The sequence below is a fragment of the Anabrus simplex genome, chromosome 6 (genome assembly GCF_040414725.1).
Source record: "Anabrus simplex isolate iqAnaSimp1 chromosome 6, ASM4041472v1, whole genome shotgun sequence".
In the NCBI taxonomy this organism is placed as follows: Eukaryota; Metazoa; Arthropoda; class Insecta; order Orthoptera; family Tettigoniidae; genus Anabrus; species Anabrus simplex.
This window is the reverse complement of record NC_090270.1, coordinates 43,618,745-43,638,763: the sequence shown is the minus strand read 5'-3', so window position 1 is coordinate 43,638,763 and position 20,019 is coordinate 43,618,745. Positions and strand designations below refer to the sequence as shown.

The 20,019-nt window shown below is 43.0% G+C and overlaps 1 non-coding gene across 1 annotated transcript; it reads right to left on the bottom strand.

Annotated features, from left to right (window-relative positions):
* Nucleotides 1-482: 482 nt before the first annotated feature.
* TRNAL-CAA (transfer RNA leucine (anticodon CAA)) lies at nucleotides 483-555 on the bottom strand. Its single transcript has one exon. It is a non-coding gene; the product is annotated as a tRNA-Leu (tRNA).
* Nucleotides 556-20,019: the final 19,464 nt, after the last annotated feature.

The window sequence follows — 20,019 nt, the reverse complement described above, 5'->3', positions numbered from 1 at the left end:
GCCGCCTGGGCGAGGTACTGGTCATACTCCCCAGTTGTATCCCCCGACCAAGAGTCTGAAGCTCCAGGACACTGCCCTTGAGGCGGTAGAGGTGGGATCCATCGCTAAGTCCGAGGGAAAATCCGAACCTGGAGGGTAAACAGATGATGATGATGATGATGATGATGATAATGAGAAGACTACAATAAATTCAGGTTAGGAGGTTATAAATCCCACAACACGACAATAGCTGTATACAATCACAGCGCAGCCGAAGACGATGCCATGTTAATTATTAGCCAAGTACGACTGTGGTGTGGGTCACAGTTCGACTTTGAGTGTGATGCCGTGATTACATTGGCTGCTACTGCTTACAGGATAAATGACCGCCACTTCGAGTGTTCTGCTAGTCTGCAAACTGCTACTATTGGCCTATTAGGTCGTGTTACGTACATTTAGTACGTGTTGAAGAGATGATAAGTACAGAACAAAAATGGCCAACCGGTCACCAGTGGGATCCGAACCCACAACCTCCCGATTTTGGGTCGGTTGCTCTACCAATTAAGCTATGGTGGCCTAGGTCATCTTTGTTCTGTTGGAAAGGATCTAAGATACAGGTCTGGCACTACTGTCGTCACACTGTAGATTGCGTTTAAGTCGCCCGTTGAGTGCCAAGACAATGAATATTGAATTTTCACGACCGAATTGTATTCGGTTGGTCATTTTTGTTCGGTACTTATCATATCTTCAACACGTACTAAATGTACGTAATACGACCCAATAGGTTCAAAGTTGGTTTCGATTACAATGCGGTCGTGAAATTTCAATATTCATTAACACAATCGCAGTTAAGACCTGATAGTCTGGCCAGTCCGCTAGCAGGTTGAACTGTGATTTCACACCAGTAGTGATTTAGTAGCAGGTTTTCAAATCGCTTCACATCACTAGTTTATAATATAGCGATGATTATCTCATTGACTGATTAATAACATCTAACCATACATAATATGTCAATATAACAGACGAGGATTGTACATAAGGTAAAACGCAAAATTTAATGAAGTAACGAATACAATTGCATCACATTCCATCCATATAGTTACCCGCAAAGTGTAATACCATTTGTCAAATGTGGGGAAACCGTTGGCAAGGCGTTCTCTGTTGATGACAGCGACAGAGCGGTGTACAGATGCCACGTCAGGAAACCGGCGACCTCCGAGAGATTCCTTCAACTTCGGAGACAGGTCGAAGTGACAACAACTCGTGTCTAGTGAGTAGCGAGGGTATTTCAAGACCTCCGTTCCAATAACAGCTTGACATTGTGCAACCGTCCTATACGGTAATGAATTCTCGTCACAGGCTTCACGTAATCCTCGATAACATTCTGACCCATTTTCGCCATGGGCAACCTCGATTTTAATCCACGAAAGCTCAACATATTTTGAAAACATGTTTTAGAGCTGTGAAATCGACACCGTTCACTTCAACGCTACACAGCAACAACACTACTCATCGACAATAGCGCCACCTGACCACTCTAACTTCCCACCTGCGCATGCCCGAACTCCTGCGAGTGTCTGGATTACGTTGCCGCTACTTTATTAACAGCCCTTGTATGTTCTTCTTTGACGAGTGAGGAATGTGCTCTGATAATTTGGCCTACCTTATTGTTACACGCTGTATAAATAGCCACAAAATTAATTTCCACGGATGCAAAACCGCCGGCGAAGGCTGGTTATTACAATTATGTAGTTATTACATGCAGTTCTAATCTCCCTGTGGGTGGGGGCGGTAGAATTACACCCACGGTATCCCCTGACTATCGTAAGAGCCGACTAAAAGGGGCCCGGGGGCTCTGGATTCTGGAGCGTGGCTTGGCGACCACGGGGCTCTTAACTGAGTCCTGGCATTACTTTCACTTACTTGTGCCAGGCTCCTCACTTTCATCTATCCTATCCGACCTCCCTTGGTCAACTCTTGTTCTTTTCCGACCTCGACAGTATTACGTATGGAGGCCTAGGGAGTCTTTCATTTTCATGCCCTTCGTGGCCCTTGTCTTCCTTTGGCCGATACCTTCATTTTTCGAAGTGTCGGACCCCTTCTATTTTTTTCTCTCTGATTTGTGTTATATGCAGGATGCTTGCCCAGTTGTACTTCCTCTTAAAACAATAATCACCACCACCACCATGCAGTTCTAAACAATTTCTGTGTTTCAGCGTGTGCTCTCCTCTCCATGGTCAACTCAAAAGAAGGAGCTCCTACCACAAATTATCAAGCTATTGTCGATGGTAATAGTAATTTCGGCCAGATGCTGTATAAGGTAAGTCTCCATGGTATTAATTAACATAAAGGATGACGTTGTTCAGGGAATCACTGCGTCAGATTTTCAACGAATGTAATCCATTGCTCTGAATGACCCAACCTGTAACCTCTTTTATTGGCCTTTTTACATGCATTAGCCCAGTTTTACGGTTTGAAGCCCTTCCTAGAACCAATTCATTTTGAAAGGACGTCGTACCGAGCAAGCGGCTTTGCGGTTTGAATCACGTAGCTATCAGAAATAGGTTTACCGTGCTTTCTCATTTTCACACAGGCTGGACCTTAAGTGAGGCTACGGTCGCTTCCTTCCAACTCCTAGCCCTTTCCTATGCCACTGTCGCCATAAGCCCTATCTGTGTCGGTGCGAAGTAAAGCAAATTGTAAAATTAAAAAAATTAAAAAAGAGCACGTCACTAGCGTGTGTTTCTGTGGTTGTTAGTAGTGTGATGTATATAAATGAAGATGTGCATTAAGATGAACACAAATACCCAGCCCCGAGCTAAAGGAAATAAGCAGATCCACCCGGGAATCGAACAGGGATCTCCTGAAACGAAGACCACTACGCTGGCCACTCATCCAAAAAGACGTACATCCGAAATGTGACATGTAATTAAATGTTTAGCTTTCACGACCGGATTGTGCCTAAAAAAGGTCGTGTCGAGTACTTAGGCTAGGCTAGCGCGATAGTGCGATTTTCCACACCTGAATTCAAGGAAATCAGTGTTATGGCCATGCCAAAATCTGACAATAAGCTGATCAAGTCAAGAATTATCTCCAGTCTGTGCTACAAAATTCTTGAGAGATTCATCAGCAACAGAATAAGTTCCGTGACCAATGGCGCTATTATCAGTGAACAGGGCGAACTGCAGCTGCGCTGATTAAGAGCTGCCCTGGCGTCATATTGTAATGCTGGCTGTCCGAAACGCATCAGGTCCTGTGCGGTACTTGCAGACCTGAAGGCAGCATTTCATACAGTCAGGAGGCAGGGATTAATATTCAGGCTATTACATATCATACCGTGCCTCAGCCTGGCTAACGTTATAAACAGCATGCTAACTTATGGGTAATTCCAGCTACTTACAATGGATGGCATTGGGAATGGTCTTCCATAAGGATCTGTTCTAACACCTCTATTATTCAATGTATACACAACCTACTTACGTCAAACTTTATGTCTCAAATGTCTCGCCGACGACTTGGTAACCCCTATACAACACCCAGACATTGAGAGCGCTGAATATACCCTAATCAAGGAAGTACCGGTGCGTAAACTTACATCCTCCTGCCGAAGCTGGAAACTGCGATCACGCATGAGCAAGTGAGAATCAGAATGCTTCCATCTTAACATCAGTATGTCACAGAGTGTACTTTACAGACACACTGCTCCATCAAATTACCTACACGAAATATCCTGCTGTAATCTTCAATCGAACGCTTTATTATGAAAAAATAACGCGTGGAAATTAAGCACACGTAACAATATTCTCCATAAAATACATGGTACGTACTCCATGGAGATTTTCAACACCAACCTCGTGATACTCAGCTCTTTTATTCGTATAATCGACACGGAATATTGCCCTTCAGTACGATTGAACACCACGCATACTAAGGTACTGTACACCCAGCGCGAATAATATCTAGGACTCTCTGGTCTATTTCAGCTGCCATTCCTTTCCCATAATGCCGCTCGAAGGCCCTACTTCGAGGATACAACAAGATCCCATCTAATGCTTCCACTATACTTCACGGAAACATCAGGGATTTTTGCACTGGAGAACTGAAATTCTGTAACCCACCAATAATTAGAACACGCAAAGACTTGACACACGCAAGATTCAACTTGGTAGAGAAATAGAAACATTAGTGGTCACTAGCGGCTGCGGAATGGTATTGAACGTTTAATTCCAGTTGTGTTCCACGAGGGTTTGAGATCCTTCGTAGAACTTGGACATCACTGAATCCGATGCGAACAAGACATGGAAGTTACTTACTCCGTAACTGGGGCTTTCATAACTCAACCAGCTGCGACTGTGAAGCGCCATGACAAGCTAACAACATGTTATGCATAGACGTCCAGGGATCGCAGGAGAATTCAGTAGATCTTCTCGCAACCTTCTTCCGATGGTTGAATGCACTAGATGTATAGTTGTGAACTAGTGCCGTAAACAGTATCGTGTCCCGTTCTGCCCGTCTGATACCGTGGTTAGTCAGTTCGAGTCCCATTGGCGGGATTGTATTATGTATGTATGTTCAGTCCGTCAGCGCTTCCGCTGGTGGGTTCCTCAACAGCTCTGCCATCCGCTGTCATAGATGGCCTAGGCATCACTGAAGAGGCATACTAGAGAAACGAGAAGTGAGGTAGTTTCTGGCGGGATTGGCGGGACAAAATTTCACCATCGGAATGCTGGCCGGTAGAATAGGAGAGGTGGCAATTTCTAAACACAAGCCAAAATCCTGGGTTCATTTCCAAATCTCTCCTTAGTGTTTATGAGGAGAGAGGGATTATGCTGCTATTGATGGTGATAAGTCCGTATGATGGAGACGTTAATAAAATTATTATTATCCGCCTCTGTGGTTTAGTGGTTAGTGTAATTAGCTGCCCCACTCGCTAAGGTGCAGGTTCGATTCCCGGCTCTACCACGATGTTTGAAAAGTGGTACGAGGACTGGAACGGGGTCCACTCAGCCTCGGGAGGTCAACTGATTAGAAGGGGGTTTGATTCCCACCTTAGCCATCCTCGAAATGGTTTATCGCGGCTTCCCACTTCTTCTCCAGGCAAATCCCGGTATGATACCTAACTTCCTTCCCTCTTCCTTGTCTGCCCCTTTCAATCTTCCCGTCCCCCACAAGGCCCCTATGCAGCATAGCAGATGAAGCCGCCTCGAGGAGGAGATACTGGTCTTTCTCCCCAGTGGTATCCCGACCAGATGTTTCATGCTCCAGGACACTGCCCTTAAGGCGGTAGAGGTGGGATCATTCGCTGAGTCTGAGGGGAAAAACCAATCCTGAAGGGTAAACTGATAAAGAAAGATAGATAGATAGAAACTATAATAATGATCGTACGGCCTCAGCTACCATATGCAGGCATTTTAATTTGACGCCACCTGGCTGCGTGACAGCACAGATATTTTACATGCCGACCTAGAGTGTTACATGGACTTTTTTCCACCCTCCAAAAATCCGGCTACCTCTGCCGGGTCTGAACCCGCTATCTTGGGATCCGGAAGCCGATACTCTACCACTGATCCACAGGGGAATTATCTGCTTTAGCAGATTCCTTGGTGTTTTTCGACAGCAGTAGGCTATGTGACGACATCGGGTTTCACACTCTCCATACATCACCCCCCACACATACACACAGTCACGCAGGTCACCCATAGGAGTCAATTAAAAGTCCTGCCCCAGGTCTCTTCCGAGGCCACAAGATGTCATCAACAACATAATTTCTCTCTAACGATGTGTCAACTGCTTGATTATTATATGCCATTCAGTAACTCATTTTAATGTATAATTTAGTTTTATATTTTAGCATACGTGGCTCAGACGGCAGCGCGCCGACCCCTCACCGCTGGGTTCCGTGGTTCAAATCCCGGTCACTCCATGTGAGATTTGTGCCGGACAAAGTGGAGGCAGGGCAGGTTTTTCTCCAGGTACTCCGGTTTTCCCTGTCATCTTTCATTCCAGCAACCCTCTCTAATAACATTTCAACTTTCAGGTCATTAACTATTGCTCCAGAGGAGTGCAACAGGCTTAGACAGCCGGCACAATTCCTATCCTCGCCGCTAGATTGGGGGCTTCATTAATTTCATTCCTGACCCGGTCAAATGACTGGAAACAACCTGTGGATTTTCATTTCGGGGTGTGATTAGCTCAGTGGCTTGGCTGCTTGCTTCTTACCCACAAGACTAAGGTTCGAATCCGGGTTGAGATTTGCATGTCAAATGTCACGCGGCGTCAGGAAGGGTATCCAGCCTTAAATCCTCGGCCGAAACTAAAATGAGACTCGGTGGCTCCGCCGACCCCAGGAACAATTGGGATGAGGTGAAGAAAGCCCTGCACCTTGGCTGTATGATTAGTGCACTGAACTTCGGTTCAGAGGGCCCCAGGTTCGATTCCAGATCGGGTCGAGGATTTTAACTGCGTATAGTTAACTCCGCAGGCTCGGGAAATGAGTGTTTGTCTTCGTCTTAACACACATCTACTTACAACACAATATCATACTAGTACTACCAACCAGCACAGAATACATTCCTCCACAGAGGGTTGGCGTCGTGAAGGGCAACTGGCCGTAAAACTGGGACAAATACAAACTATGTACCGGTCTCGATAAACTGGGAAAAGTCCAGCCAGAACTGTGTCATCATTAGAGATGTAATTATAGGCATGAATAGGTTAGAATACAACCGTATTTGAACAAGGCGCGTGTGTAATCTGGCCTCTCTACAATCATGTAAGCGAGTTGCATACATTTTAGGGGTTCTGATAGTTCAGATCGCTAATATTTATGCAACTCTCACTGCAGAGCCGTCGTGCGGGTAGAAGACACTTGCGCCTTGTTAAAATACGTTTGTATTCTAACCTATTCGTGCCTATAATTCCCATCTCTAGTCATCATTTCAAGCTCTATTTTCCCAGATGTGTTGTACAAGCACTCGCCACTTCTTTTTGTCAGAATATACTTTCTGTTCCTGCTATTTCACTGTGTCTGGCTATCGATTCCTTGGCCTTCCTATTGGTATCTTCCTTCTCACTTCTCTGTCAGAGTACTGTGTTTTTTGGACCATAAGACGCACACTGATATTTTGATGAAAATTTAAGGAAAAAATATACGTAATCTCACATTATTTACAAACAAAATTTTCTTTCTTTCTTTTTTTCTTTCTTTCTTTCTTAATCCGTTTACCCCCTCCCCCAGGGTTGGTTTTCCCTCGGACTCAACAAGGGATTTCGCCTCTACCGCCTCAAGGGCAGTGTCCTGGAGCATGACACCTGAGTCGGGGGATACAACTGAGGAGCAGGATCAGTACCTCGCCCGGGCGGCCACACCTGCTATGCTGAACAGAGGGCCTTGTTGGGGGATGGGAAAATTTGAAGGGATATACAAGAAAGGGAGAAGAAAGCGGCCGTGGCCTTAAGTGACGTACCATCGCGGCATTTGCCCGGAGCAGAAGTGGGAAACCACGGAAAACCACTTCCAGGATGGCTGAGGAGGGAATCAACGCCCCCTTCCCGCCTACTACTCAGTTGACCTCCCCAGGCTGAGTGTACCCTGTTCCGGCCCTCGTACCACTCAAACAAAATTTCACAAACATAATTTCATTTGTGTACGAACACAAATTACCGGTAGGTAGTTCAACACTGCCACTGTTACAAATACAAGTAGGTATTATCTTCCTGCTGTCCTATTACCGTGTAATTTGGCGTATTCCATAACGTTTAATTTGAACGCTAAGTTGTAAAGAAACCTCTTCTGTACAACTGACATAGTGTACGGTAAATTATCACTACCGGAACTTGCTACTAATTACAAAATGAAATAGTTTCTTTCTCCCTTCCTTGAAGGTAGTCAAGGTCGCAGCTCTTTGTGCTTGCCTGGTACGATGAAGGAGCGGGCGGTGAAGGAGTTGCGAGCCGTCTAGTTAGGAATTGCCCGGCAAGTCACATTCCTGTCCGATAAATGCAGGTATACCATAGCTGCTGTTTGGTTAACTTCTGAGAGTATTGTAAGGAATAGTTTGAGCATTGGTGTAGCAAATCACGTATACTTAGTGTCTAAGTATGATAGACCTTCGGAACATAAGACACAGTTTTACCTTATGGTCCCAAAAATACGGTAATGCCTTGCTGTTTTCTTTCCGCCATCCTCATTACGCGTCCAGAACGTTGCAGCCTGCGTCTTCCTAAAAGCTCGGTAACAGGCATGTTGATGCCAGCCTCTTTCCTGTTTACTTCATTTCTAACCCTGTACCTTCTGGCAGGGTGCGAAATCGCGGAGGGGAAGGGAGGGTGTTCCCCCCACCGATGATTTTATCTCAAAGCCCCCCCCCCTCACTAAAATTGCACAAGGGGCAAAATAAAATGAGGAAAATGTAACACATATATTACTGAAATCAATGTATTTTACTGTGTATATTTTCATAAAAACAACAATAATACAGATAAGATAGAAATAATAGGATAACTACCAGACCTTGAGCAATAAAACAACGCAGCGGTGGCAACTCCGCACATGCAGCCTATTTTTCATATTTCATTGTGACAAGTCCATCTGAAACCCGGGAATAATTTTCCATTGAACATCATTATTTTTATAACAACAATAATAATAATAATAATAATAATGTTATTTGTTTTACGTCCCACTAACTACTTTTTAAGGTCTTCGGAGACGCCGAGGTGCCGGAATTTAGTCCCGCAGGAGTTCTTTTACGTGCCAGTAAATCTACCGACACGGGGCTTTATAACAACAGAATTCAAACAAAAACATTTTAAATTTACATTTTTAAGGGGGAGGGGGTAATTTACTTGGAAGGGAAGTATAAACCCCTATATACTGTTTGAAATAAACACTAGTAGTTAAGCACTACGATCCTTCTCCCCCCCCCCCCACACCATTTTTGTTTTCCGATTTCGCACCCTGCTTTTGGTCTTTTGGATCATTGTTCTCATAAATTTCATTTCTGTTGACTGGATTTTACTATTAGCCTTGTTGTGTAGAGTACGTATTTCGAGTCCATATGTGAGAATTGAAATGAAGTACGATTTTTTTTTTCTAGGGGCTTTACGTCGCACCGACACAGATAGGTCTTATGGCGACGATGGGATAGGAAAGGCCTACGAGTTGGAAGGAAGCGGCCGTGGCCTTAATTGAGGTACAGCCCCAGCATTTGCCTGGTGTGAAAATGGGAAACCACGGAAAACCATCTTCAGGGCTGCCGATAGTGGGATTCGAACGTACTATCTCCCGGATGCGAGCTCACAGCCGCGCGCCTCTACGCGCACGGCCAACTCGCCCGGTGAAGTACGAATTAAACACGGTCAGTTTTGCTTTCCGGGTACTTTATCTTCCTACAGTAGATATCTCAATTCTAAATAAAATTGAGAAGCTTTCTGAGTCCTATTAATATTTACTTGTTTTAATGTGTTCTATTTTGAAATGATACTTCCAAGGTATTTGAAGTTAGATACAGATTGCAACCCAGTTTCCTCCTTTCCAGCTTTCCTGTTGATAGCCATTTCAACATTTTCTGTTTTACTGGTGTTTTAGTCCATATTCTTTAAACTTGTCACTCCGAAGATTGTCCTTTTTTTTTACAATTTGCTTTACTTCGCAACGACGCAGGCATTTCTTATGGCGAAGATGGGATAGGAAAGGACTAGGAGTATGGAGGAAGCAGCCGTGGCCGTAATTAAGGTGAAGCCCTGGCATTAGGTCTGAAAATACTGTACGAAAACATGAAAACCATCTTCAGGACTGCCGACAATGGGGTTAGAACCCGCTATCCCTCGAATGAAAGCTCACACCTATGCGACTCTAACCACACGGCCAACTCGTTCAGTCCCAAATATTTAGTTTCTCCTGTACTTCTGCTTCAGTTTATTCCCAGGTGAGGACATCAGCTACAAATCTTAGAGGGTTAGGTAGGCTCCCTGTAATGTTCTTTCATGGATTTTATGATAGGATCAATGACGATGTTGAATGGGAAAGGTGGCAAGGCACTTGCCTGGTGGAGTCCTCTCTCGGTTTCAAACCAATCTGAACTTCCATACCCTACTTGGACACAGCTTAAGCATTTTTATAGAGCATCTTTACTTTATCAATCAGGAACGTTGGCCTACCTAAACCTTCTAGGCATTCCCAGATCATCTTCCTAGCAACACTGCCGTAGGCCTCCTCGATATCCATTAAAACCATCACCAAGTTCTTGCCATATTCCCAGTGCTTCTTTGTTAACAGCAAATATGAGGTTTGTAGTGCTTCGGTTCTTCCTGAAGCCGTGTTGTTCCTCCTCCAATAACGGTTTCTACTATGAACTATGTCGTATCATCGGTGAAGAAACCAAACCTCACAGTGCTCTTCCTATCCACTATTATCTTCAATGCTTAATTTTACTTCACCTGTATGTAGCTATTAATGACTCAAAAAATAGTGATGGACACAAAAAGCGGTCGTTTCAAACAGGAAATAATGGGCTGAAAAGACGGACGCCTACGAGTAATCGTTTGGTGTGGGGAAGGGGTGGGGGTGGGGGGGTGGAGAGATGTTGAGTTGGGCCAGTGGTCAGCTCGGAGCGAGTGTCGAATCGCCCCAGTAGTCACAACTTTTGGAAATTACTTAAAATAAGTTTTTAATGCGGTTTAGAGTCCGTACACAAAACAAGGTTAGGTTTAGTGATTAAGTAATTATTTTATCCTAAGCTAGCTGGTGTACGCGTGCTTCTCTGCAGAATTCTGCATTGTTTACATAATTCTAGGTTAGGTAGTGTACACGTTGTGAGCAAGATTGTATTAAACTGCATAGTTCTTAACGTTACCCTAGAAATGCAACGGGGAAGTCACCAAACGATTGGCTTAGAGAATTTTCATTGTAACGGTAGGCCCGCTTGCCTACCATCAGTCATAATCAGTTTGGGAAGTTTTCATTATAATGGTAGACATTCACTCTCCGTCTGCCTTTTTACATCCTCAGAAAGACTTTCTTAGTGGTTTTCCCAACTGAAATGAACATAGGTCATTACAATGACATCAGTAGGCATGGTGCGATTAAAAGCAATGCTTTCATATGAAATACTCGATCAAATGAAAAACCACACATTTTCTCACTTTTGACGAAACTAGGCTGGTGATCTAACAGTCCAGTGTTCCAGAGCTGGAATAACCAAGCCGCTAACAGCCGTCATCCGCGAACACTCTTCGTCTTTCTTCGAGAGGGGGGTCGAACAGTGGAGAGTCGCACGTCAAAAACTATGTCCTTTTACTAATCTGTTTCCTAGGAGTACCGGATGAGTCGGAAATTCTCAATTCACTACACTGGCAGCGGAAAAATCCATCTGACTTGGAGGCAAAGTTTTCCTCCAAGCCAGCGGAGAAACCCTCTCTTCACTGATAATTTGGAATAAAATTAATGAAGAATTTTATAAAAGTTAAGAGGAAGAAGCTTTTCTTAAGAAACGGCTCTTTTTAGGGATGAATTTTGGGTTATTTAGTGAATTGTGGTGCTATAATTTGGAATAGGCCTAAATTGTAACTCTAGACCAGGTCATACTACTACTACTACTACTACTACTACTACTACTACTACTAAGTGAGCCTCTGCCTTAAGTGTGCACACTGCTCATTCAAAACAGCGAGTCAGAGTACAGATCGAATAGCTAGAATACTGTCATGAACCAGTATGTTTCGTACCTGTATTATCAGAAAATATGTTAACCAGAAAAATGGCATGCTAAAGAAGAAAGTTTTCTAACTCCCAGCTATTTCCCGCCAATATTCAGTCAGGCTGTTATACTCGGTACACAGAAGTAATCCCAACTATCAGATTTGAGTGGGAGCATAAGAGACAAAGAACATCACAACAAACAATGGCCAATATAATGCTAATGATCAACGTTATGCACTTTCGATATTGTAGGCCTTCACATTTAGTTTTCTTCCAACTCTGAAATAGGCCTACCACTCTTATCATAGTCGGTACGGTAAAACTGATTGGAATATAAGTGATCGGAAATTGTATTCTCTATAACTTTTGTTATGTAGTACTTTTCGATAGGACCAATAACATAGGTATTTAAAAATTAAATTTTAGGCGCCTTCCCCTAAACTACAATTTCATCCAGTATGAATAACATTGTTTGTAGCTTAGACTACAGTTTCTTACTCCCGACTCTATAGGCCTATACCGATTTTCGTTAAATTCTGTTCATCCATTTTCTCGTGGCCTGGCGTTGATATGGACTTAGCAATAAAAATATAAATTCGTGAATATCTGTGTTATCATAGACGGTACGGTGAAAATGTATAAGACATAAATGATCGGAAATTTAATTCTATATAACTTTAGTTATGTGGTATTTATCGATAGGACCACTAATAATTTAAATATTTGAGAATGAAATTTTAGGCCTTCCCCTAAACTACCATTTCACTCAGGGTGAATAAAATTATTTATAGCCAAGATTGTAGTGGCTCATCCCCCGACTTTCCATGCCGATTTTTATTAAATTCTCTTCAGCCGTTTTCTCGTGATGCGTGCACAGACAGACAGACAGACAGACAGACAGACAGACGGATTATCATGGAAAAGTAAAAAGTCATTTTCTTGTTACTGTGGACATGACCGATACAGAAATACCATTCTTTTCAAATTCTGAGCATTGTACAGACAAAACTCTTTTAGACAGATGAAGTTTTTAAAACCTAATATTATGCTTGTTAAAAATAAGTTTAACAAACACGTTATTATGGTAATCATTAAATGGGGATGTAATAACTTCAATAACTGTCCTTAATTCATATTGAAATGTAATTTAATACTTGTTAATATTAAGGTCCGCCTCTGCGGTGTAGTGGTTAGCGTCATTAGCTGCCACCTCCGAAGGCCCGGATTCGATTCCCGGCTCTGCCACGAAATTTGGAAAGTGGTATGGGGGCTGGAACGGGGTCACTCAGTGTCGGAAAGTCAAGTGAGTGGAAGGGTGAGGGTTCGATTCCCACCTCCTCCAGGTAAATGGTACCTAACTTCCGGCCACGGCCGCTTCCTGCCCTCTTCTCTGTCTATCAATTTCGATATTCCCATCCCTCCACAAGGCCCCTGTTCAGCACAGCAGGTGAGGCCGTCTGGGTGAGGTATTGGTCGTCCTCTCTAGCTGAATCCCCCCCGACTCAATATCTCACGCTCCAGGACACTGCTCTTGGGGTGGTAGAGGTGGGATCCTTCACTGAGTCAGAGGGAAACCCAAACCTGGAGGGCAAACACATTAAGCAAGAAAATGAAAGAAAGAAAGAAAGAAAGAAAGAAAGAAAGAAAGAAAGAAAGAAAGAAAGTTAATATTAAGGCAAGCAACTCAATGTTGAAAACTTCCTAGGGATGAGCTACGAATTTTAGGTAAATAAAACATAATAAAGTATGAGAATATATTCTTTTCGAAATCGAATTTCAACCTATTAGATCCTGCTACGTACATTTAGTACGTATTGAAGAGATGTTAAGTACAGAACAAAAATGGCCAACCGGACACCAAATGGGATCCGAACCCACAACGTCCAGACCTGTAGCTTAGATCATTTCGAACAGAACAACGATGACTTAGCCCACCATAGCTCAATTGGTAGAGCAATAGACGTGAAACCGGGAGGTTGCGGGTTCATTTCCCACTGGAGTCCGGTTGGCCATTTTTGTTCTGCCCATAACATGTCTTCAACACATAATAAATGTACATAACACGACCTAAGCCTCTGTGGTGTAGAGGTTAGTGTGATTAACTGCCACCCCCAGAGGCTCGGATTCGATTCCCAGCTCTGCCACGAAATTTGAAAAGTGGTACGAGGACTGGAATGGGATCTACTCAGCCTCGTGAGGTCAACTGAGTAGAGGGGTGTTCTATCTCCTCCTCAGCAATCCTCTACTTCTCCTCCAGGCAAATGCTGGGATGGTACCTAACATAAGGCCACGGCCGCCTCCTTCCTTCTTCCTTGTCTATCCCTTCCAATCTTCTCATTCCCCACACGGCTCCTGTTCAGCATCGCTGGTGAGGCAGCCTGGGCGAGGTATTGGCATTCCTCCTCAGTGTATCCCCCACCAAGAGTCTCACACTCCAGGACACTGCCCTTGAGGCGATAAAGGTGGGATTCCTCGCTGAGTCCCTGGAGGGTAAACGGATTAAGAAGAAGAAGAACACGACCTAACAGGTTGAAGTCGATTTCGATTACAATGCGGTCGTGAAAATTCAACTGTATTTATTCATGATAATTACAATCCTTTTCTTAATCGTCGTTATCCGGTCGATTAGATTAGCAGTTTACCTTGTTCTACCATACGAGTTCTAATGTGAGTCAATGCATTGTTTTACTTAACCCCCTTTTAACTACATTCGGTGTGGACATTTTTAAAAAAAAATGATTAAGGGTATTGAACCAAGAACACATTACAGAAATAATTAGGTTATGTAAATAAGTTAATTTGGCTAGGATTTCAATAAAAAGAAAACCAGTAAAAAACAGCGATTTTAGGCAGTTTTTCCGGAACTGCATTTAGGCCGGAGGTGATTTTTAAAATTTGCTTTTAGTTTGATAGAGCAATGCATGGCTCACAATTTGAAATCTTATCGGGCCCTTTAGCTCCCTTTATCTCTTCAACTTTCGGCACAATTGAGACTATTGCTTAATTTTACTTTTTTCGTGGTATGGGGAGCCTTACTTTGTTGCTAAGAAATGTGTATAGAATGAAGACCAGATGGCAGCAGCAAGCATTGAATGTTGTTGCTGCTATCTTATCAGTACACACTACACAGATGCAATAGGATCGATGACTCTAATGAGCCTTGAATCGACTCACTGTATCGATTCAGTAACGTGAACGGAATCAAATGAATCGAATATCCCATCACTACCGTTCAGCGCTTACAGCTGCCTGTACTCTTCCTTCTCCTGACAAGTCCATATTGTCCTTCCAGGCTTTTCCCGCACCCCGCACACCTGCTAACTCCTACGACCAACTGAGGGCTCTGCCGGACAGACCACACACCGGCCTGCACACTTCCTTCCCCTGAGAAGCCCATATTGTCCTTCCAGGCTCCTCCCGCACCCCCACACACTTGCTAAGTCTAAGGACTTACTCAGGGCTTTTCTGCCACAGTCCGAGCGCCTCAAGACTAAAGAGAAAACATCGTGCTTCCTGGACAGCAGCCACGGTCTGAAATCCTTTGCCATTTCTTTCAGAATAGAAAAGCAAAATATTTACAGCCTAAATAATAAAGATAGCATTATATAACTGAATAGTATACCACATAAGTTCGATTTCTCTACATTTGTCCGTCTCTTTATATAATCTATTACAGAGTGATAAGATTAACTGTTTTTAAAAAGACGGCGGGGAGGCGCCCAAAAGCCCTTCATGCACGAACCGCCACTGGTTTTCAACATTAAAACGAGCGCTCGAACATTAACAAATGGAGAAATCTACCCCACTGGGGCGCAACTAGACCTCGTTACTTCGAGGATCGACAATAATCCGCAGCGGAATGTTTTGACCGTGGGCCCAACTCGAACGTGTCCTTCTAGAGAAGCGCGTATCATTTCGCCGAAACACTCATTGTTCGAAAACACTGTATATCACCCTCAAATTCCTCTTCATCTGTGCTTATAGCACAAAGATATTTAGAGAAATCAATAAAAAGAAAGCAATTACTTCATTCAAAGTTTTGTAATGTCTTCGTATCTCCCCAGGAGCTGAGCAAATACAGTGGAAATGTGTTGTTTTCTCCAATCGGTGTGGGATCGCTGTTGGCATTGATGTATATTTCATCGAAAGGTAACACAGCTCAAGAGATGCAGAAGGTCCTTGGCCTGCCTTCCACAGAAGAAGAGATATCCAGTGCTTATTATGATTTGCTTTCCATAATAGAGGTGAGTATTTCTCGGTTGTTATTACCAAAGTCAGTTTTAGATTCATGCAAATCATTTAGGACTAAGTTCTTCAACATCTAAACCTACAACATGATCAAATAAAGTCCTCGGTAAGTGTATGTTTGTGCGGGCCAATATTTGGAATCACTTGCAGGCATTAGCTGAGACCATTGTTATTATTATTATTATTATTATTATTATTATTATTATTATTATTATTGTTTCCGACTTTGGCCGCCCATGGACAGCATTGAACTTAAGACTTTCTCTTCTTCTTCTTCTTCTCCTCCCAGAACCTCTTCATCCTTTCACTTCTGATCTTCCTTTCTTTCTCAGATATGACCAGTTTGAGTCTACATTTTGGTGGTTCCTCCTGGAATGTTTTGATGCTGTCCACTCGGCTTCTAAATTCTTTTCTGTTGTGAATCATATCCATTGTAAGTCCACTTTCTATTGCATCTTTTTTACCTCTTCCACCCACTTCGTCGTAGCTTTCAGTCCAATGATGTACTTGAATATTTTCTTAGTTAGCCGTTTCTCATCCATTCTTTCTAGATGCCCATAGAATTTTAGCCTTCGCTTTCGCATGGTGACAGTGATTTTTTCGGTGTATTTGTAAAGATCATCATTTCTTTCTATTCCTCCACTCCCCAACAACATTTTTCTGTGGTCCTAAAATGTTCCTTAAGATTCTCCTCTCCTTCTTTTTTTTCGAGATCTTGAAGCTCACCCTTTTTATTCATTGTCAGGCTCTCTGAAGCGTAGAGACTCTTTGGCTTTACCACTGTGCTGTAGTGTCTAAGTTTCGCCTTGTAAGATATTGCTCTTTTGTTGTATCTGCTCTGGGTTAACCTGTAAGCCAATTCTAGTTTTCTAATTCTTGCCCTATTCGCCTCTTTATCCAGTCCGTTAGGTTCTATCCATTCCCCTAGATATTAAAATTTCTCAGTCCGTTTTACCGTCCCATGCTTCACTTCTAAGTGTCTCTCCCCTTGATGTCCATATTCCATGTATTCTGTCTTCTTATATGATACTTTGAGACCCGTTTTCTCAGCGATCTCGTGTAGAGTATTCAGCATAATTTGGTCATTATCTCGGTTGTGAGGCAAGAGGGCAAGATTATCCAGGAAAGCCAAACACTTAATTTCTAAGTTCTGTCCTTTCCTCCCTAAATGCATTCCCTTTATTCCTTTCACTCCCAAGGCTTTTTCCCAGGTTCTAATGATTTTTTCTAGAACAATGTTAAAGAGAATTGGTGATAGGCAGTCCCCTTGTCTGACTCCCGTTTTTATTTCAAACGGTTCAGAAATTTCACCGACTTTTGAGAATATTATTATTATTATTATTATTATTATTATTATTATTATTATTATTATTATTATTACGTTATTACGTTATGGTCTATCCAGTATTTCTTTATCCTTCTGCTTCACGCTCTTCCGACCAGGTGCTGGCAGCTGCTGGCGGTCCCTTTCTAAGTCGTGTGATCTCGATTGACCATTTGGTCTCGGAATCCCGTAATTTTGCTGGTCATCCTATGATAATGTCTAATATATACGGCATCCTGTGGTATGTTGTTTTACTCTATGTTCTCCTTGACTCCTTGAAGTCAGTTAATTTGTGCCTTCCTGCTCTCCATGTATTCCAGAATTCTCTTACCTGTTCTGTCTGGTGATATTATTTTGATGTGTCCGTAGAAACAGTCTTCTCTTTTTGAATGAAGTTGTGGTTTTCTCCGACTTTTTGTTTAATTCCACATTTAGTCGCAGTCGAAATTCTTGTCCCGCTTTCCCGCGTTCGATCGCACACAAACTTTCTGACTTTATCACAGTGATGTCTAAGTTTTGCAGTGATACGCTGATACGCTGTTTCCAACCTTCTTGACCTTTCCTCAAACGCTATTTCTGCTAACCTTGTAGGAGTGATCCACTCCGCTACATATTTAAATGTCTGTACTCTGTTAATTGTTCCGTTATTATTATTACTAGTAGTAGTAAAGTCATCTCCGTACAGACCATGAAGGCCCTTGGAGGGGTGGAAGGTAAAGGCTTCCGCCATTCGTAACCTCGGCACGTGATGAGGTAGAGTGGTTAGTTCTACGCCCGGCCGCCTTGGCCCCCAGGATGTAGGCTGAGTGAACCTCAGGACCACATGCACCTCCGGAAGTGGAAATCTCGTTACATAAATTTTACGACTTCCTGACGGGGATTCGAACCCACGTCCTTCCGGGCGAACCGAGCACGCCTTTACCGCCTCGGCCAAGCAGCCGCTAGTAGTAGTAGTAGTAGTAGCGAATTCTCCATATATTGAAAGATGTTAAGCAAATAACTCAATCAATTCTTCTGCGGGTTCTTCTTGTTGTTCCAATAGGCCAGGGCCTCTCAGGGTGCATGCACTGTGCACGGTGCAAAAGACGACTTCCCTTGGTTGAACAGAGTGCAGACCTCCCACTCCTCGTTTTGGAGCAATAGCGCTGTCTCTCTCTTTCCTCACGCCTGTCTCGCTCACTCCCCCTGTCTTCCTCCACCACACTCGCTCCGTAGCGCTCTAAATCCGAGCTGACTTGAGCCGAGTAGAGCCGAGCTTAGCCGAGTAGCCTAGAGACGAAGCGTTGGTCCGAGCTGAACCGAGAGGGACCGGTGCACAGTACACGGAGCTCTTGCGCCTCGATTTGCACGCGTGAGATTTTGGGCGTTTGAGAGGCCCTGCAATAGGCTTTCATACTTTCCGAGAAGGCTTGTTTACATTCTTCCGACCACTTTGGTCTGTACTGTTTTTGTTGTGGTTGCTCTGATGTAGCTTCTCAGTTGTTTACTTTGTGTCTAAAAATGTCTCGTTCTAGAATGTCTCTTGAACTGATGTCTGCGTTTTTGAGGTCCTTTTGAAATTCGTTAACCCTGAGAGGTGAGTTCTTAAGTGACGTTACATAATCTATTATCCTTTTCGGCAATCGATTTTCTGGTTATCTAGTGTGACCGAAGAATTTCATTCGTCTTTTCCTTATGTCAATTTCGATGTTTGAGAACTTTTCTGTTCTTTTGATTGATTGTAACCTGTAACCGTCTTGGATTTTCAAAATAATTTTCTTCTCCTCTTCTTTGATTTCTTCAGTTTCTTGTTTTCTGTTGAGAGCCAGTGTTTCACTTGCGTAAAGGACTGTTGGTTTTATCACTGTTTTGTAATGACGAATTTTTGTGTGTCTTGACATGTTTTTTTTTTGTTGTAGATATTTTGGACTAACCATAATACTTTTTTAAATTTTTGGAGACGAGTTTGTTGTGAAATCTTTCATAGACCTGTCGGTTCGATAAATTCTCCGAGGTATTTAAAGTACGGGAAACTGTCAATTGTACCATATTTTGTTCTCAGGCTCTTGGTATCTGTCTTTGAATATAAGAATTTAGTTTTCCCGAGCGATATCTCTAGTCCCACCTTTCTGCACTTTCTTTAACCTTTTGCACTCCTAAGTCGAGTGGGACTCGACATTAAATTATTAGACTTGCTCTCCAATGTTGAATCACACTCGACATGACAATATCTCGTACTTTCAGCGCTCCTATGACGACTGTGCTGTGTTCCAGTATTGTAGATCTATCTGGCGCTCTCCGAGAGAACACCTTTCCCCATTTACTATAGTTTGCGGGAATTGTAATGACTTTGTAACTTCTGTTATTCTAGAATGTTTGACAGTTTACTGATGATATAAAAGATTGAATCTAAACATGACTTCTGCTTCATCTTCACTCACGGAAATGGATATTTTAGAACAGTTAGTGGACAGTATTGATGCTTTCAACATCTGGAAACAATTCAACCTCAGTTATTGACAGAAGGAAACAAAACTGTGTTGAACATTAGAGAAACCGAACGTAATTATTGGATGGAAGGTGTTAAAATCGCTCGGTGTTCTGTGCGGACCACAACACATAAAGCTATGCTTTTATAGTGGAAAGCCTGAAATGGTGGCGGAAACTGACAGCTTTTTGCTTTATAAAGATTACTGCACCGCGAATAGCATGGATATTCCATCGCACAAAACTTTGTGGAAACAGGTGATCAATGGGTTGATTGGCGAAGTGCAAAGTTCAAAAGTGG